Source organism: Rhincodon typus, chromosome 3 (assembly GCF_021869965.1).
Source record: "Rhincodon typus isolate 14 chromosome 3, sRhiTyp1.1, whole genome shotgun sequence".
Lineage (NCBI taxonomy): Eukaryota > Metazoa > Chordata > Chondrichthyes > Orectolobiformes > Rhincodontidae > Rhincodon > Rhincodon typus.
The window spans coordinates 124,924,559-124,941,833 of NC_063334.1; the positions used below are offsets into that span (position 1 = coordinate 124,924,559).

The window sequence follows — 17,275 nt, forward strand, 5'->3', positions numbered from 1 at the left end:
TGTTTCCAGCATTGCAAGTACTAAAAAGCAGTGATAAGAATGCTTCTCTGAAAAGAAATGTGTATAGACTCTCGCATAAAGCCATATTAACCAATCATTTTAAATTTTGACAGAAAATGAGCATTGTTACTTTATCAGGCAGTGGGGATTTCCAGCCTGACTATGTTTTCATCAACTATGACATTTCTAAACATTTATACTCAAAGGTTTGATACTTTATTTAATTATCAACTGCTGAAACTGGGTCACAGCCTGAAACAACTACATTTCCTTGCAATGTGGAAAAGATAGTCATGTAGAAAGAACTTTTATTTGTATAAAGCTTCTTCTACCTGCTTCAGATGCCTGAAGTGCATCACACATGATGAAGTCCTTCCTGGAGAATATTCACCCTTCTGATGTTGGGAAATGCAACAGCTAGTTTGCACATTGCTGTTTGCTGGGTCTTACAATGTGTTAAACAATCAGATTTTTCTCAGTGGTTTTATTTTAAAGCTGAATGATGACCAGGAACTGGAAGGGACACTTTTTTTGGATCTTTGATGTCCAACTGAGGGGCAGACACAGTCTTGATTTAATATCTCTTCCCATAACAGTACATTTAAGCATAGCCCTGCCTCAGTCTTGTACTGATGTTTCAACTTGAACTGTGGATTGCAACAAAGATATCATTCGTAGTTTTTTGTAATGTCATGACTCAGTAAAGCAAGCCGCACTATTCCTAGAGTTGTCACAAACGTGAAAATTTGATTAAACCACCAAATTACCCAAATCTGATTAACTGCCTTATTCAGGCTAAAAGAATATGCTTACTAGGTTTTCATTAACAAGAAAATAACTATTTATTGTAATCAAACTAATCAAGTGAAATTAACCAAATTCAAGAAAAAACATGAATTGCAAACTGAGGACTCTATAACTTAAACTCTCCCCCATTTTACAATTCCAATATGTGCATTAACAGTTATACACAGATAAGACAAGGATAAAGGTGAAAAAAATGGGGGTAAATAACGAAGGAGAAATATTTTGAGCACCAGTTGGTCCATGGACGCTGATAAGTTGTTACCATTTGGCTTTCTTCTGATTCTTTGCTCATGACATAAGATTGTGAAGACTCTGATTCTTAGTCTTTCATTCAATGGCTGAGTCACCTTTTCAGTGCCCTTTTAAAGTGTTTTTGTTTCCCTTTTCCCTTTCCCTTTCAGAAAGGGAATTTGTAGAGTGAGCAGTTTACAGGAAGATCGTGAATAGGAACCAGTAGATTCTCTGTTATTACTCCACACAGGAGGGAGAGACAGATGGAGATGCATTCTCTTTGAAGGTTGTATGTTTCTGTTATATTGCCCAGATATAGGGCTGTAACCACTTAGCCAGGAACTAATCAGGTGGCTAATAAATGCACACACCCATACCCTTAGGTGTCTAACATTCTCCTCCATTGGGCAACATTGTAGATACAACACACAATGAGTACTAGCAACAAAAAACACCAAATGCTGGAGATCACAGTGGGTCAGACAGCATCCATGGAGAGAGAGCAAGCTAATGGTTCGAATCTAAATAACTCTTCAACTTATTTTTAAAGCTCCAAGATCCTCTTTCACATTTCCTTGGTTTAAAGCAGTATCTTTTCCCAATTTTAGTCCCCAGACCAAAAAACAAAAGTGGTCTAACAGAAGGATGTGGTAAAATACCTACAATATGAAATAAAAGAAGTTCAGTATTTTAACATACATCTGACTGAAACAAAATGAAGTGAAGCTGTAGAGCCATAAATACAAATTCATGGATATTTTACTATAGTGTAAATGAGGAAATTCCCGTATATTACTTCGCTATACTTCCATGGGTAAGTGTGCTCATAAGCCTCGTAAAGGTGTTTTTAAAATTTGGTAATAGGGTGTGGGCATTGCTCGCTAATTCAGTATTTATTGGCATCCCTAATCCCTTTGGCAAAGATGGATATGAGCTGTCTTCTTGAATTACTGAAGTCCTTGGGTGTAGGCGTACCCGACAGTACAGTATAAAGGGTGTTCCAGGATTTTGACCCACCAACACTGAAGGAACGGTTTTACATTTATGGTGAATAGTTAGATGTAAACTTGCATTTGGTATTATTCCCATTATTTGCTGCCGTTGTCTGTCTTACATGGTGGTGATTGTGGGTTTGGAAGATGCTGTTGAAGCCTTGGTGAGTTACTGCAGTGCCTGACTAGAGGAAGGTTGGATAGGTGCCTACCAACCGACATAAAGTTTCTTAAAGGCAGGAAGTGAGATTTCATAGCCTTCTGACTCGGAGGTGAGAATATGATTGAGAAATGGATACTCAAAATCTGTTCAAAGCTCTGGAATAATTATTATACTATTCCAAACTTGTTTACCTTTCAACCCTTAATCTCTGCTTCTAGGACCAGAGTTTTTAGACACTCCTATTATTATTTTCCTTGCCATTCATTTTTATTTGATGGGAGAAGTGAAGGACCTTGGGACTCTTGTATCTTCAAGCACTACAAAAATCTAATTTCTTACAAATTAAGAAGTAAACTGAACCCTCAAAAGCTTGTGACAGCTGCTTCAGTTTGATATCTTAACAGTGTAATTTTAGTTGCATGGATGGAACAAGCCATTTCTGCTGTTGTGCTCCCTTTCACTTGCCATTGTTGATTTTGTTTAACTGTTTTTTAATAGATTAAGCATAGGAATTAGGAAGGAGTAATGATTGACATTGGTAATGCTCAGTGCTTGTTCACACATGACATTGTTGTCCTGGACCTGACAGTTTTGAAGTATTGTGATTGGAGATTTTTTTTCAGGTTAACTTGTGATTGACAAGAACTGGCAATGATTACTTGAGGAATGGTGAGGGCTGAGCGGTTATGATAGGTACAGATTAGTGAATTAACTCTGAGGACCAGAAGTTCCAGTGCTGTCAAACTTGCGAAAAACAAAACCTTCATTGAATTGTATAGTATAGTTTGTGTTGCAAGATGTTGGTGGAGTATGAAGCTCCAGCCAGACCTCGTCCAGTCTGCCCATTCTTCTTTTTTACTTCTCTTTTTCTTCCTCAGTGCTTTTTTTATTCTTTTCTTTGACTCCTGGCCTCCAGCAGCGGCCTCCCAGCGTGGCGTGGCATCCTTCGGCCTCGTGCAATGGCCCTCCGGCGTGGTGTGGCCACCACACGGCCTCCAGCAGCAGCCTCCCAGCGTGACATGGTGAACTGTTGGCATCGGTGTGGCAACCTTCTGACCTGGCGCAGTGGCTTCCTGGCCTGTCATGGTGACCTTGTGACTTGTCGCAGCAGCCTCCTGGCATGGCGCAGTGACCTTCTGACCTGTCACAGTGGCCTTTTGGTGTGGTGATCTTCTGGCCTCCTGGCGTGGTGTGTTGCCAGTGTGGTCGGGAGCTGGGCCTGGTGTGGACTAGAAGCTAGGACCAGCGTGGTCTGTTGTAGTGAACTTTTATTTCTGTAATGCTAGACATTTTATTTCTGTATTGTCTAAGATCTAAAGCAGCTGTGCCTAGGTACTTTGGTATCTAAGTCAGCGCTGTAATTGGTGACGTATAAACTTTTCACTGTACTCATGAAGTATATGTGACAATAAAGGCTATTGTATTCTATTTTATAGTAACTACAAAGCAGAAATTACGGATGTGAGGATGTGGATAGAGTTATCTTCCATGTGAGCAGCATTCTTAATTCCATGTCCCTGCCTCATTCTAATCTATGCTCTTCCTATGCATTTTGTTTGTTTGTTTGTTTGTTTGTTTATTCTTGGGATGTGAACATTATTGGCAAGGCCCATATTTGTTATCCATCTCTAATTTATCCTGATTGGTGTTGAACTTCTCAGGTAAAACGTGGTGCGCTGCTGCCTTGGCTCACTGCAGTCTGAAGTGTAGGTACACTCCTTGTTTTAGTTGATCTGTTTGTAACAACCTATCTAATCTGTTAATTCTTGATGTGGTCTTTCCTTCAATCAGTTACTCTGGTACACTACACACCCTCAAAAAGACATTTTACCTATCATGCAAATATAACGTGATATTGCAATTTGTGTCCGTGTGATGCTAGGTATGTAGACCGTATGTCCTTTTGTCCCAAATAGCATCTATCTATGGCTGTTCACAACAAGCAAGGCACTGACTGTACCCAACCAGCTTTCGCTTGCAAAACTCAACACAATCCAGCATTACACCTGAGATAGCAGGAACTGCCGATGCTGGAGAATCTGAGATAACAAGGTGTAGAGCTGGATGAACACAGCAGGCCAAGCAGCATCAGAGGAGCAGGAAAGCTGACGTTTCAGGTCTGGACCCTTCTTCAGAAAAATTTTTCTGAAAATTTAGCTCAATCCAAGGTGTAACTGATCTTTTACCCAGAATAAGGGTTTCCATCACACTGGCCATTAGCAACTTAATTTTGTCAACAGGAACCCTAAAAAACTGAGAGAAGTGAACTCATTCCACCCTTCTACGTTTTGGACTCTTGATCCACACGTGTCTTTTTTAATCCAAATATCCCTCCCTTAATATTTCTGAAGAGCTGCTTTTTGTCCTTGGTGTTGTGGGTAAATCACCACAAATTATCTTTAATTTGGCTATTTTTTAAGAAATCTCTCAGATTATCATGAGCTGAAACAATAATTCAAACTTTATTGCATGCAGCAGCCAAATGTTAGACCCCTCAAATAAGCAAGTGCAAGCCTGCGACCTAACTTGGCTATTATCTGAATAATGGTGGAATTTAGCCAGATTCGACCAAAAACGTCCGTCTTTGGAAGTGTCCAGAATTCAATCCTTGCATAGTATTATTATGCAAAGTTCTGCTAAGGTGGAGTTTTGTTATTTGATTCTTATACAGATATTCATCCTTTTGGTCATTGATTTTTTTTGAGTTTTTGCATCCAAAGTACTGCAAGTCTGCAGCTTGCCGCCTAATCAGAAGTAGCTTCTTTGTTCCTTGTTACATTTGGCCTTAACTGACTGAAGCCGTAGCTTTCCTGTAGTTAATGCCTTAACTTCTTCTGCAGGGCTGTCCTTGTCCTTTTGTGGCAATAAAGCATCGAGTTCATCAAGTAGGTATCAAAGCAGCTTTGTCTGTGATCTCGACTCCTTCCTTTCCATGACATGGCTTATTGCTTTCAATGCTTGTATGTGTTTGTGTTTGTGTCTTTGCCTTTAATTGTTGATTCCAGACAGTGTTATTGCTGCTGCTTCCAGTATAACAATTTATCTTTTGATTTTTTTTTCAATCCATGAACAGTTACAGAAATTCTGAGGTCTATAATATCAGTGTGTTAGGATTAACAGGAATATAGTTTAATTTTCATTGTAGCTTAGTTGATAACCAGTTGTGCTCGAAGAAACTTGGTGAAAATTTATTTTGTTCTCGTTAGTGATAATGAAGAGAAACAAATGGACCATTTTGGTGATTAAATAAGACATTTACACTTTTTACACATTTGCACGGCTCATAGAGTACCGGGTATTGATTTTCCAGTACATCCTTCCCATCAGAGTAGTAAAACCACCCACTCATAGGAGCTGCAGTATGTACCATCAGTAACATGCACTGTTACCAAGGCTGCTTAGCGTCTGCCAAATCTGTGACCTCTACCATCCAGAAGAAGAGCACCAAGTGAACAGATGCATGGGAGCATCGCCATTTGTAAGTTCCGTCCAAGCCACACCCCATCTGAAAGAAACCATACTTCAGGTACGACAGGCAATGGCAAAAATGTAAGAAGTGTATTGATTAGCCTATTTTATTTTCCTGCTATCTTCCTCCTGCGAGTAGGTGGATGATCTATACCGAGAACTCTTCAAATTGTCCATTGCCAATCAGTTGTTACTAAGTCAATTATTGCAGCCTATGTTTTGTGTGTTTTCTTCCTAGTATTTTGCAGATCTGCAAAATGTAATGGACCAAGTGGGAGCAATACCTGCCATTACCACTGCAATGTGCATTCATTTTACTTTTTGATCTGTACTTTGAAGCTCATTTTGTGAGTACATTAATTATTGTATTGGTGTTGACATGCATAACAAGGAAGATGTCTACTCATAAAGCAACAAGCAGCCATTATTATGTGCAGTGATTGGGAATACTGCCCATTCCATTTAAGTTACTGATTTTTCTAATCAATCTTGAGATCTGCTACGATACAAAAGTGGAGCAGGTGGGACTCGAACATGGGGTTCCTGGTCCAGAGATAGGGACACTGCCACTTTTCCATGAGTCCCATCAGATATTTGTTCACAGGCGTTACGATACATTTTTGGAGCAAGTGGGACTTGAACCCAGGTCTTTTGGCTCAAAAGTAAGAATGCAATCACTGTGCCACAACAGCCCAACCCTTGAAGTATATACAGTCCTGATTTGGAAATAATTCTGCTTCTTCATCGTTACTGACTTGAAATTATGGAACTTTCTACCTGGCAACAGTGTGGGAATGCTCCCATAACAGGGACTTCTGAGGTTGAAACGTGTGGCTCTGTGACAATATTATGACCTTAAGAGGTACATTTTGTTCTTTTTTTAATGACAAAAGGTTGAGACAGAGGTATTAACCAGTCTGTTTGAAGCCAATAGAGTAAATAGCTTCTTTTGAAGTCGGAGCAATAGAAGCAGTCTGAATAGGTAGGACCAAGATTTTTAGTTTTCGCTTTCTCCAGTAGCTGGGGTCTTGAAGCTGGATGTTGAAGCTCTTATTCCTCTGTGTTACAGCTAAAAGCTGGAGTTCTTTTCCTGCTGCCAGAATTGCTTGTGAGATAATCTGTTAAACTGAAATTGCCTTTTGCAAAGGCCGAGTTCATGGGATGTTACTATATTAGAACAGTTAATTAGTAGCAATGAACATATCTATTATTTTGTTGAGCATTTTGGTGGAGTTAAAGTTAAGCCAATTCTTTTATTTTAATTTGACCATACTTTAACTCTAGGGTAAAAGTAATGTGTGTTTTGCTTAACGTCGAGTAGTGGAGGAAGGGTGTTTTCCAGGCTGCAGGTCCGTGACTAACGGTGTTCCGCAGGGATCCGTACTGGGACCTCTGCTGTTTGTGATATATATAAATGACTTAGATGAAAATGTAGATGGGTAAGTTAGTAAGTTTGCAGACGATACAAAGATCGGCGGAGTTGTGGATTGTGTAGAAGATTGTCAAAGGATACAGTGTGATTTCGATCAGTTGCAGATATGGGCGAAGAAATGGCAGATGTAGTTTAATCTGGTGCAGCACTTTGGCAGATCAAATGTTAAGGAAAAGTATACAATTAGTGGCAGGACTCTGAACAGCATTGATGTACAGAAGGATCTTGGGGTTCAAGTCTATAGCCCTCTGAAAGTAGCCACACAAATAGATAGGGTGGTAAAGAAGTCATATGGCATGCTTGCCTTTATTGGTCGGGGAATACAGGAAGGATGTGGGGGCTTTGGAGAGGGTGCAGAAGAGGGTTACCAAGACACTGCCTGGATTAAAGGGTACATGAGCTATAAGGAGAGGTTAGAAAAACTTGTGTTGTTTTCTCTGGAGTGACAGAGGCTGAGGGGAGACTTGGTTGAAGTCTATAAAATTATGAGATGCATAGATAGCGTTGACGTCCAGAGTCTTTCCTCAGAGGTGAAATGTCTAAACCTAGGGGGCATGCATTTAAGATGAGAGGGGGAGAGTTCAAAGAAGACGTGAGGGGCGAATTTTTTATTTGGGAGTATGGGACGAGTTGTCAGGGTTGGTGGTGGAGGCAGATACCATAAGGACATTTAAGGATCTTTTAGATAAGCACATGAATAGGCAATGAATGGATGGATATGGACCAATCGCAGGCAGAAGGGATTTGTTCATTTGGCATCACGTTCAGGCGAACATCGTGGGCCGAAGGGTCCGTTCCTGTGTTCTGTGAGTAGTTTGACCAATTGAATTGCATCTGGAATCCAATGCCTTACACTTAGCCTAGACCCTAACTTTTACTTATTTTAAAGTTATCTTCTTAAATGCATTTTGAGGGGGTTTGGTCTGCTCCATAGCGCATCTCAAGGGCAGTTTGGTTGGGTGATAAATGTTGCCCTTTCTTGTCCCGAAATGTCTCAAAGCAATTTATTTTGCTGCATAGCTGGCAATTTCAGACAATTGTTTATCTGGCTGAATTAACTGTGGGACTTCTCACTCTGTGCGACTTCTCACTCTGTGCAAGAATATATGATAGTGATTCATAGCATTGTTCCTTTGGTTTTGCACGTAATTCTTTCTTTGATGTCCTCACAGATTTGAATTGGTTCATGATTGGTTCATCATCTTCTATGTTTTATCATCTTCTATGTTTTAATAGCTTTGTTCGAGGATTGTTATAAATATGGTTAGGTTGGAGTCATGCTGGGTTATGTAGTGGTGTTTATTTTAAAACAATCATGACTTTAAATTGGCAAAATTTGATTTTGATCCATGAGTCTAGTTGCTACTAATATCGTGTGGTTTCAGCTTAATTATGTTTACCTGTTTATCTTAATATTCCTTTCCTGCTTTTCTACTGATTTTGGTGGCTATTTACTTTCCACTGGCGTAACACGTCTAATGTCAGAGAGAATGTGGATGAGAGTTCTTGCGCACTTGAACCTAACGGGGACCGGGGAAGGTGTTCATATGAGCCTGGATGAAGTTTTATCATAAAGCTTAACTTACCTTGCGGCTGAACCTCCTGTTTATTCCGAGGGGTATATTGATCGATGCATCTTTAAAGCAATGGCATGCGCAATTATGAGAACACTCTGCTGATCTTTACTAGTGTAAAGGCACTTTGTTAGTGTGAGTGGCCATTTGGGGTCCTGTCTCCAGCAAGAAGCTTTGAATGAATCCTGCAAGCAAGCTTTAGGTAACTTGAGGTGCACTTGTGACTTAGAGCTGTGTTTGTTGTTAAGCAGAGTGTTAAGCCACAGGAGTGAAATTGAATATCTGTCAGATGAATGTTGATTTGGGCTCCTGCCATATGTCCATTCCACCCCATGTTGAAATATATTGTTGAATCTTATCGACTGTTTTGGTTTAGTGCTATTCGTGAAAATGCTGACAGTTACTTGTGTCATTAATCTGTTAAAATGACAATGCAGACAGATTACAGGCTTGATTGTAATCCTGTAGGATATAGCAGTTTATGAAGGGGGAGGTAATGAAATAACCTATTTTACAAATTGGGGTTTATCACTTTTGTATAGTTGCAAATAGCGTCCAAGACGCTAAGTACCTGACCTGAAAGGTAGGTGATTAGGATATGATGATACGAGTATTGATTTCAATGTACAAAAGCATAGATACATTCCAGTTTATGGTTTTAAACTAAAGTGTTGTGAGTGGATGGGTTCAGTTGCATAGAACATTATGGAAAGAGTTAAAGGCTCAGCAGAGGTTATCAAAGCTTTCAGAACAAGTAATAGGACAAAAATTATGGGAAGGCTGAGGAATCTAACTTCAGGCACAGCAGACAAGGGGACGACTATGAGATGGGTGGCAGTCAACACAGGACTAAGGATGTTGTACTTAAATCCACACAATGTATGAAACAAGGTAAATGAGCTTGTAGTTCAGACTGAAATTGGCAGGTACAATGTTGTGGGTATCACAGAGACATGGCTGCAAGGGGATCAGGCAGGGAACTAAAATCCAAGGATAGACTATTAAAGGAACTGGCAGATTGATTTGGGGGGGGGGGGGGGGTTTGTCTTGTTAGTAAGAACTGAAATGAAATTGATAGCAACATCGTGTTGAAAGGCATAGAATCTAGTAAATCTACTTTTTGCTAGTAAATTCTGATTCTGGGTGCACTCCCAGTGAATCAACACTCTTGTCAATAGTTGGAAATGAATAATGTTTGGTCAGAAATCACATGACACCAGGTTATAGTCCAACAGGTTTATTTGAAAACACAAGCTTTCGGAGCCTCACTCCTTTTTCAGGTGTTAGTGAGAGAGGTAGTGTCAGACACAGCATTTATAAGTAAAAGATCAAAGGGTCGCATCACTGAGGATGTACTAAACAAACATAAGATACTGTTAAACCTTTAATCAGTTAGAAGGTTTTAATTAATTAATATATATATGTAAATCCCCAAATTCCTTTGAAGTCACTGCCCTGAGAGAACTAAAAGTTTTATCATTGTAAGGAAGAGGTGACGTTTTAGTTCAGACAGTGCATGTCAGGTGTGAGGCCTTGTTTAGAATCTGTTTCTGTTTTGGTTTGGAGTCAATGTTGAGTTTTGTAAATTCCTACTTTAGGAATAAAACCAATCTGCCATGTGATTTCTGACCTTGTCCACCACTCCAATCCAACACTGGTGCCTCCATTTTATGAATAATAATTGGAGAATGTGATCCAGTCAGTATTTTTCCGTGACTGTATAATGGTCACCCCTTCCCTCTCTCTCCATACTCTGAAACTGCAGAGGAAACACATCATTTCCTGCAGAAATTATTATCCTGGACACTAGGAGCAGCCTGGAGTTCCCAAATGGTGCATGATGGACACTGGAATATGACAGGGAACTGCAGACACTGAAGATCTGAAACCAAAGAGAGAAATTACTGACAGAAATTACTAAAGAGAAACACTGGCAGCATCTGTGGAAAGAAACGGTTAACTTTCTAGCCCAGCTAAGAAAGGGGCTGAGATCTGAAAGCATGCGTTTTCAAATCAACCTGTTGGACTATAACCTGGTGTCGTGTGATTTTTGACCTTGTCCACCCCAGTCCAGCACCACCACCTCCACATTAGGGCTGCTTAAGAACGGAACTGGAGTAGCAGTACACAGCTGCAAATATCTTCATGATGAGCAGTATGTTTATTGTAACACATAAAAACATCATCGAGTAGGGAATCAATTTAAATATAGATGTGGCTGTTTAAAAATCTGTCTTCATTTAAGCCCACGATTATAACTGAGTGGATTTAAAATGTAATCCCTTGCTCCTCAATGCCCCCGGACATGCCGTTCCTTTAATTTTCCCGAAACTTCGAAGAACGAAATTGAGAGTCGGTTTATTAAAAATCAACGAGCACGTGTTTTATTGTAAATTTTCTGGTTTGGTTCAACGGAATGGGATAAATGGTGAAGCTTCTTGATTCCAATTCCCATCTGCTTGTGTTTACCAAGGCGGGGCGCCAGTGGGGGAGGGCAGTTTAAAGATCCAGCCGATGACTTCGCTGTGTTCCGTTTGAACAGAACTTCTCACAACGGGGGATCACGGATTCGTTTTCACATCGGCATGACCGAGCGAAGCATTTGGTTTTAAAACCCTGGAAGTTTGCACTGCGAAGAACAAATGCGTGGGATCAGAGCGGGCGAAGGTTTGTACTTCTGAGAAATCTAACTTTGGTTATGCGCCTGTACCCTGCAAAGGAAGGGGACTGGCTTCTCGAGGGGTTTTGCCGTCTCTATCCTGCACTCCGGGCCGCCCCACCAACCACAAGTTTCGCACTTACCGGCTAGTCCGTCAGTTCACTCCCCACCGTCCTTGCTCTCTCTTTTCCTCCCAATTCGCACAGGATTTGTTCTCCAAACATAACGTCCTGACACATGGGCTGTTGAGGCATTGTATTCGCTCCTTAAATTCCGTGACAGAAATCAGACTTTTACATAGGTTGCCTGGGAGTTGTTTTTCCGCGGTTCTTCGCCGTGGCACCGAATGTGCTTTGGCACTGTGGTCACAGCTGCAACGTTCACATTATAGTTAAGCAAAATAAACACATTTGTTACAAATGTAGTTGTTGTAATAACATTTCCTATTCCTAATGTGACTGGGCGTCTGCTTTATAGTGCAGTTTAGTGACGACGTTTATTTTAGTGGGTCAAATTAAACAGGTGATCGTTATGTCAAGAACTGTTTGCAATGTCTAGAAACTTTTCTAACCTTGGAAAGCCAGGCATTCGTACATAATTAGTTCAGTTTCGCTCTCGATATGTCTTCTTTTGCGGGGGTTGGGGGTGGGGAGATTTCTGGAGAAATCGGGCCTGGCAGTATTTGTGAAGAGAAAGCAGAGTTAACCTTTGAAATGCAGTTACCTTCAGAAATGCATAACTGCAGTAGTTGGAGAGCGGTGGGAATGGTTATCAGTGGAAACCGGAGTTTTGTGCAAAGGAGCGAAGAAAAAATGCACGGACATTTAGTCAAGAGGCAACAGTAAAGACGTTGATTGGTCCGACCGGGAAAAGAACCAGCGGCAGTAGGTGAAAATTGAATGCAATAGGTGATTAGGAATGTACTGTCTAATAGGATGATTGAAACAGATTCAAAAGGAAACTGGATAAATTCTTTAAAAGAGAAAACGTTTTCGGGGTCTGAGAAAGAGGAGGGCGGGCTGGGACTAACCTGAATCGCCCTAGCATGGATCAGATGGACCGAATGTCCTTATATCCTTTACTACTATAATTAAATTGAGGGGATAACGTTAGGTGATACCAACTTTAAAGAGATGCAAATTATGTTAAATAAAAAACTGACATATAAAATAGACGTAAGTAAAACTAAAGTGATGGACACAAAAACATCTGTAATGGTTTAGCAATGGAGTTATATTTTCTGTGCTTTTTAATTCAAACTGTTCAGAGTTATGACAGATTACTGGAGAGGTCGGACTTGAACCCTAGGTATTCTGGCAAAGAGTTAGGGCCACTACCACTGTACCACAAGACCTTAGCAACTGAATCTGTTCACTACTGAAATCTGAGATTGAACCAGAGACTTTTAGATCTTCAGTCTAACATTCTCCCAATCGAGCTGTTGTGCAAAGTGGAGTTATTCAAGGATAAAGATAGGATGAATGAGATCCATTGCCTGCAATTTATATGCCACGTGGGATCTCTCGGATGCTTAATGTCCTGGATAACCATGCATGCATGTGTATCCAGTTTTTTCTTTGTTTTTCATTTTATATTTAGCAGTGCTTTTATACAAACTAAATGGCTGTTTTTCTCTACCACCAAATCACCCTAAATCCTCGTTGTTTTCAATTAATCAATTTACATGCAAAGCTGGTGAAGGGCTGCATCCAGTTTAGTGCTGTCAAATCTGTCAGCCATGTGGCTAATTAGGAACCTGCCGATCGCTCATTGCATTTGAGTAATAGTCAAAAATGAGCCGTGGAAATTGTGGTTGGCTATGTGGTCTCGCCGTGCATGTTCACATTACATATGCCATATGGAGCGTAACCTTTCTGTGCATGTGTTAAATCAGTGGAATGAAAATTTTTGTGTAATGCATTTTTCAAAAACAAATTTCTTTCATCCAGTTTGTGTGGTAGTATGTATTTAAATGTATACTTCAATCATGAGGAGAGATTGAAGAAGTTGGAACTGTTCTTGGATTGAGTAAGGCTAAGAAGAAATTTGATAGAGGCTTTCAAAATCATGAGTGGGCTGGGTAGAGTAGATATGGAGAAACGGTTGCCATTTGTTAAATAAAGAAGAATGAGAAGGCATGGATTTTAAGTGATGTGCAATGAAAGCAAAGGCGATGTGAGGAAAAACTTTTTCACCGGTGAGTAGTTATGGTATGGAATGCAGTGCCTGGAAATGTGTGGAAGCAGATTCAATTAAGGCATTCTAGAGGGAATTAGATGGTTATTTGAATAGCAATAGAACTGGTGCAAGCATGGTTGGCTAAATAGCCATCTTCTGTATTGTAACAATTGTGTAATACACTGATATTTGCATGTATGAAGGGTCGGTAAAGTATTTGACCAAAATTAATGCATGTGGCTGAAACAGTGCACTCGTAGCCACAAGATCACTGATTTCTATTGGCCAGCACTACTGTCGTTGCTCAAGTTAAACCTTAATGTTTCTGAGCTCCCCGGGCACTGCTGAGCTGTGACTGAGAATTTCTCGGTGTGTAGATTTGGGCAGAGACAGGACGATAATAAATTCTTCGTTGTCCACCAGGATATGAAGAGGCAGGAGTTGTAGGATTCGCCTAGTGTAAGACTTTCAAACCAACTTTTGGCACTGAGTACCAGTAAGGGTGATGTCAACTTTGGCATAGATTTCAGGCATCATGGGGAAAGTAACTGCACTGGGAAACAGTGAAACACAAGGCACTGAAAGGGTCTTGACAGTCAGTGCTGCGCAACTGCCAATGTGAGTCCTATATTTTATGTTTCATTTCTGGTGCTTTGGCAAAGGACATCCAGAAGGCTTGGTGTTTGATAAGGTACCTCACAAAAGATAAAGTAATAAAGTCAGAGCCCATGGAGTTGGAGGTTGTAGATTGGCATGGACAGAGAATTGGCTGTTGGACAGGAAACAGTGGCTAGAGATAGGGTGTTCTATTTTGGCTTGGCCAACTGTGACCAGTGGGCTTCCACAGAAACAGTGCTGGGATCTGAACTGTTTACAATTTCTCCTAATGACTTGGAGGAAGGAGGCAAAAGTACTGTAGCCAAATTTGCAGACAAATAAATAGGTGGAAGGCAAGTTGCAAGAGATGCAAGCAGCTTCGAGATATTGGGTTAAGCGAATGGGCAAAATGTTGGCGAATGGAGTATAATGTGAAAAATATGAAGTTGTTTATTTGAAAAGGAGAACAAAACCAAAATATTTAGAGAAAAGCTGCAAAAAGTTGCAACACAAGGGCTTGGGGGGGGGACTTTTGCATGGAACAGAAAACTAGCACATGGGTGCAGCAGGTAATCAGGAAGGCTGATGGAATGTTGATCCTTATTTCAATTGGGTTGGAGTATAAGAGTAGAGAAGTCTTACTGCAACTGTTCAGGAAGCTGGTGAGACCAATCTGGATGACTGAGTAATTTTCGTCTCCTTATTTAAGGAAATATCATTTCATTTGTGGTAGTTCAGAGAAGGTTACTAGGATGATCCCTGGTATGGAGGGATTGCCTTGGGCTAAACAGGTTGGGATTGTATTCACTGGAGTTTAGAAGAGTGAGAGGTCTTTGAAAAAATCTAGGATTCTTAAGGGGCTTGACAAGGTAAATGCTGAAAGGATGTTTCCCCTCGTGGGAGAGTCTAGGACCAGAGGCATAGTCTCAGAATAAAGGGGCACCAATTAGGAATGAGATAAGGAAGAATTACTTCTCCGAGGGTTGGGTCTTGTCACAGAGCTGTGATTTAGAGTCCTAATGCGTAATTAAGGTTGAAATAAATCCTTGATCAGGAGTGGAATCAAGGGTTATGGGGAAAATGCATGAAAGTAAATGTGAATAATGTCGGATCAGCCATGATTCTATTGAATGGCGGAGTGAGCTCAAAGAGCCGACTGGCTCACTCCTGTTCCTCTTACTTACAGTCTTGTGGTTTGAAATGGAGCAGGAGAACAACCAGAAATCAAGGTCCATGTGGCACCCAGTAACCTTGATTTAGGGTAAAGTCACCATAGTCCTATAGGACCATAGGTTGCTCTCTCATTAGAGATGACTGGTGGTTTAACCTGAGGGCCACCAAGCCTCAGGAAGGAGGGTTCTTCATGATAACCTCAGCTGGTTTGGGAATGGGAACCTCAGCCAGTATGGGAATGGAACCCACACTGTTTGTGTCACTCTGCATTGCAAGCTAGCTGACTAGCTAACTGAGCTAACTGACATCTGAGTGCTTAGGAGGATCAGCTGTTGTGGGAAAGACTTTCATGAATTTGAGGAAATTTAAAAATCGCAACTCAAAGATAGTGACTTCCGATTATTCCCAATGCCACGTGTGTCAGTATAATAATGATTAGGATAAAACATATGGCAGGAGAAAAGATGGGAGGTAAGAAGTCTGATTTCTTGTGCTTTGGGATCAGGAGAGACTGTTCAAGGTTTCATCTCAACAGAGCTGGGATCAGTATCAATGCATAAAGTTAAACTTACAAGATCCTGTGGGGACTTGATGTTATGTATTCTGAGTGAAGAGACTAGAACTGAGGGGGAGCAATTTAAGACTTAAGAGGTTTAGAATGATGTGCAAATGAAGCAAGGGTGATGGGAGTAAAAAGCTTTTTCACACCGAGTTGATAGTGTATGGAATGCATTGCCTGGAAATGTGATGGAAACAGGTTTAATTGAGAAATTCAGGGGCATTGGATGATTATTTGAATGGAAATGGTGTGCAGGGGTATTGGGAGAAGCAGGCAATTGGCACTAGGGAATAGATCTGGTGCGGGATGATGGGCTGAATGTCTGTCTACCTCTTGCGCCATAAAAATTGTTTCTGTGCATTCTTCTTTATGATGGAAGAGGAGGCAGTAAATTCGTTAGGCTTGCTAACATGGAATTTGCTTCCCGAGAAAGCAGTGGAGGCTGAGTCATTGAATTTATTCCAGGCACATTTGGGCAGATTTTTGATTGACAAAGGAATCAAAGGTAAGGAAGAGCAAACAGGCAAGCACAGTTGAGATCACGACCTGATCCACATGACCTTGTTGAGTGGAAGAGTAGGCTTAAAGGGTTGAAAAGTGTACTCGTGCTATTATGTCCCTTCTTACTGTTGCTGTGGTGAAGAGTTGAAATTAGTTTGGGAGGAAGTTGGCACCAGATGAGACCAGAATGAGGTGAACAGTTGTGGGAGGGATGAATAACACTGAAAAGTAGTTGAGAAATTGGAACCAGTCAGTGGTAAAAACGAGGCAGACTAAGATTGAGTGCTCCTGTAAATCATAAATCAGACTGGTGAGGCACAGGCACAAGTAGGCATGTGACTACAACATATGGCAAGAATTGTGACTGACTTGAGCAAGGCAGCATTAGAAATCTGATATTGAAAACTTCAAGGTATTCAGGGAAGATCAGCAAGATGAATAGGAGATGGATAGGTAGTATTGATCAAATAAGTTATTATAGCATTCAAAAAAACTTGGTGTTGCAGAGTGGTTAAAGACAAAATGTAGTTGCTTAGAATTCAAGAGTAGTGGGGAGTTGTTACGTTACTGGATAGCTCATACATGAATGAGTAGAAAGCCCACTTCATTGACACCCATGCACCACACCATCACCATTCATCTTGTTTCTGTTTTAACACCAAATAAACACTTGTTTAGTTCACACTACTGATGCCCCTATAATCAAATAGGCCACTTTGACATGCTGTCATGGGACACGCTTGACTCACATTCCAGTAGTGACAGCCCAGAGGATTACTGCTACATCTGCAGCTGTAGTCTATCATGAGTCAACAGCAATGTTCCCTTTAACTGCATGCGGACACTGAGTAACCCGCATGGTACTGGGCAGATTGCTTTCAAACAATAAATTGAAATAAATTTGGAAGTGACATTGCTCAACAACTTCAAGTAAATTTGCC

At 40.7% G+C, this 17,275-nt stretch overlaps 1 protein-coding gene and 1 long non-coding RNA gene across 5 annotated transcripts in view; one reads left to right on the forward strand and one right to left on the reverse strand.

The window, feature by feature from the left end:
- LOC109932672 (LIF receptor subunit alpha) overlaps positions 1-17,275 on the forward strand; it is a 195,186-nt gene that overhangs the window by 85,654 nt on the left and 92,257 nt on the right. The window contains exon 1 of one of the 2 annotated variants that reach the window (XM_020531812.2): positions 11,162-11,334. The exons of the other annotated variant lie outside the window; for it this stretch is intronic. The gene's annotated coding sequence lies outside the window, so the exon portion shown is untranslated. Of the gene's footprint in view, positions 1-11,161; positions 11,335-17,275 lie in introns of those variants that run through there. 2 annotated transcript variants of the gene reach the window in all.
- LOC125487561 lies at positions 11,025-12,152 on the reverse strand. 3 transcript variants are annotated; one of them, XR_007265958.1, is made up of 3 exons: positions 12,050-12,152; positions 11,470-11,697; positions 11,025-11,296 (listed from the first exon to the last, which is right to left on the reverse strand). It is a non-coding gene; the product is annotated as an uncharacterized LOC125487561 (long non-coding RNA). The 3 variants fall into 3 exon arrangements; XR_007265959.1 differs by lacking the exon at positions 12,050-12,152 and adding an exon at positions 11,898-12,039; XR_007265957.1 differs by lacking the exon at positions 12,050-12,152 and having other exon boundaries at positions 11,470-11,814.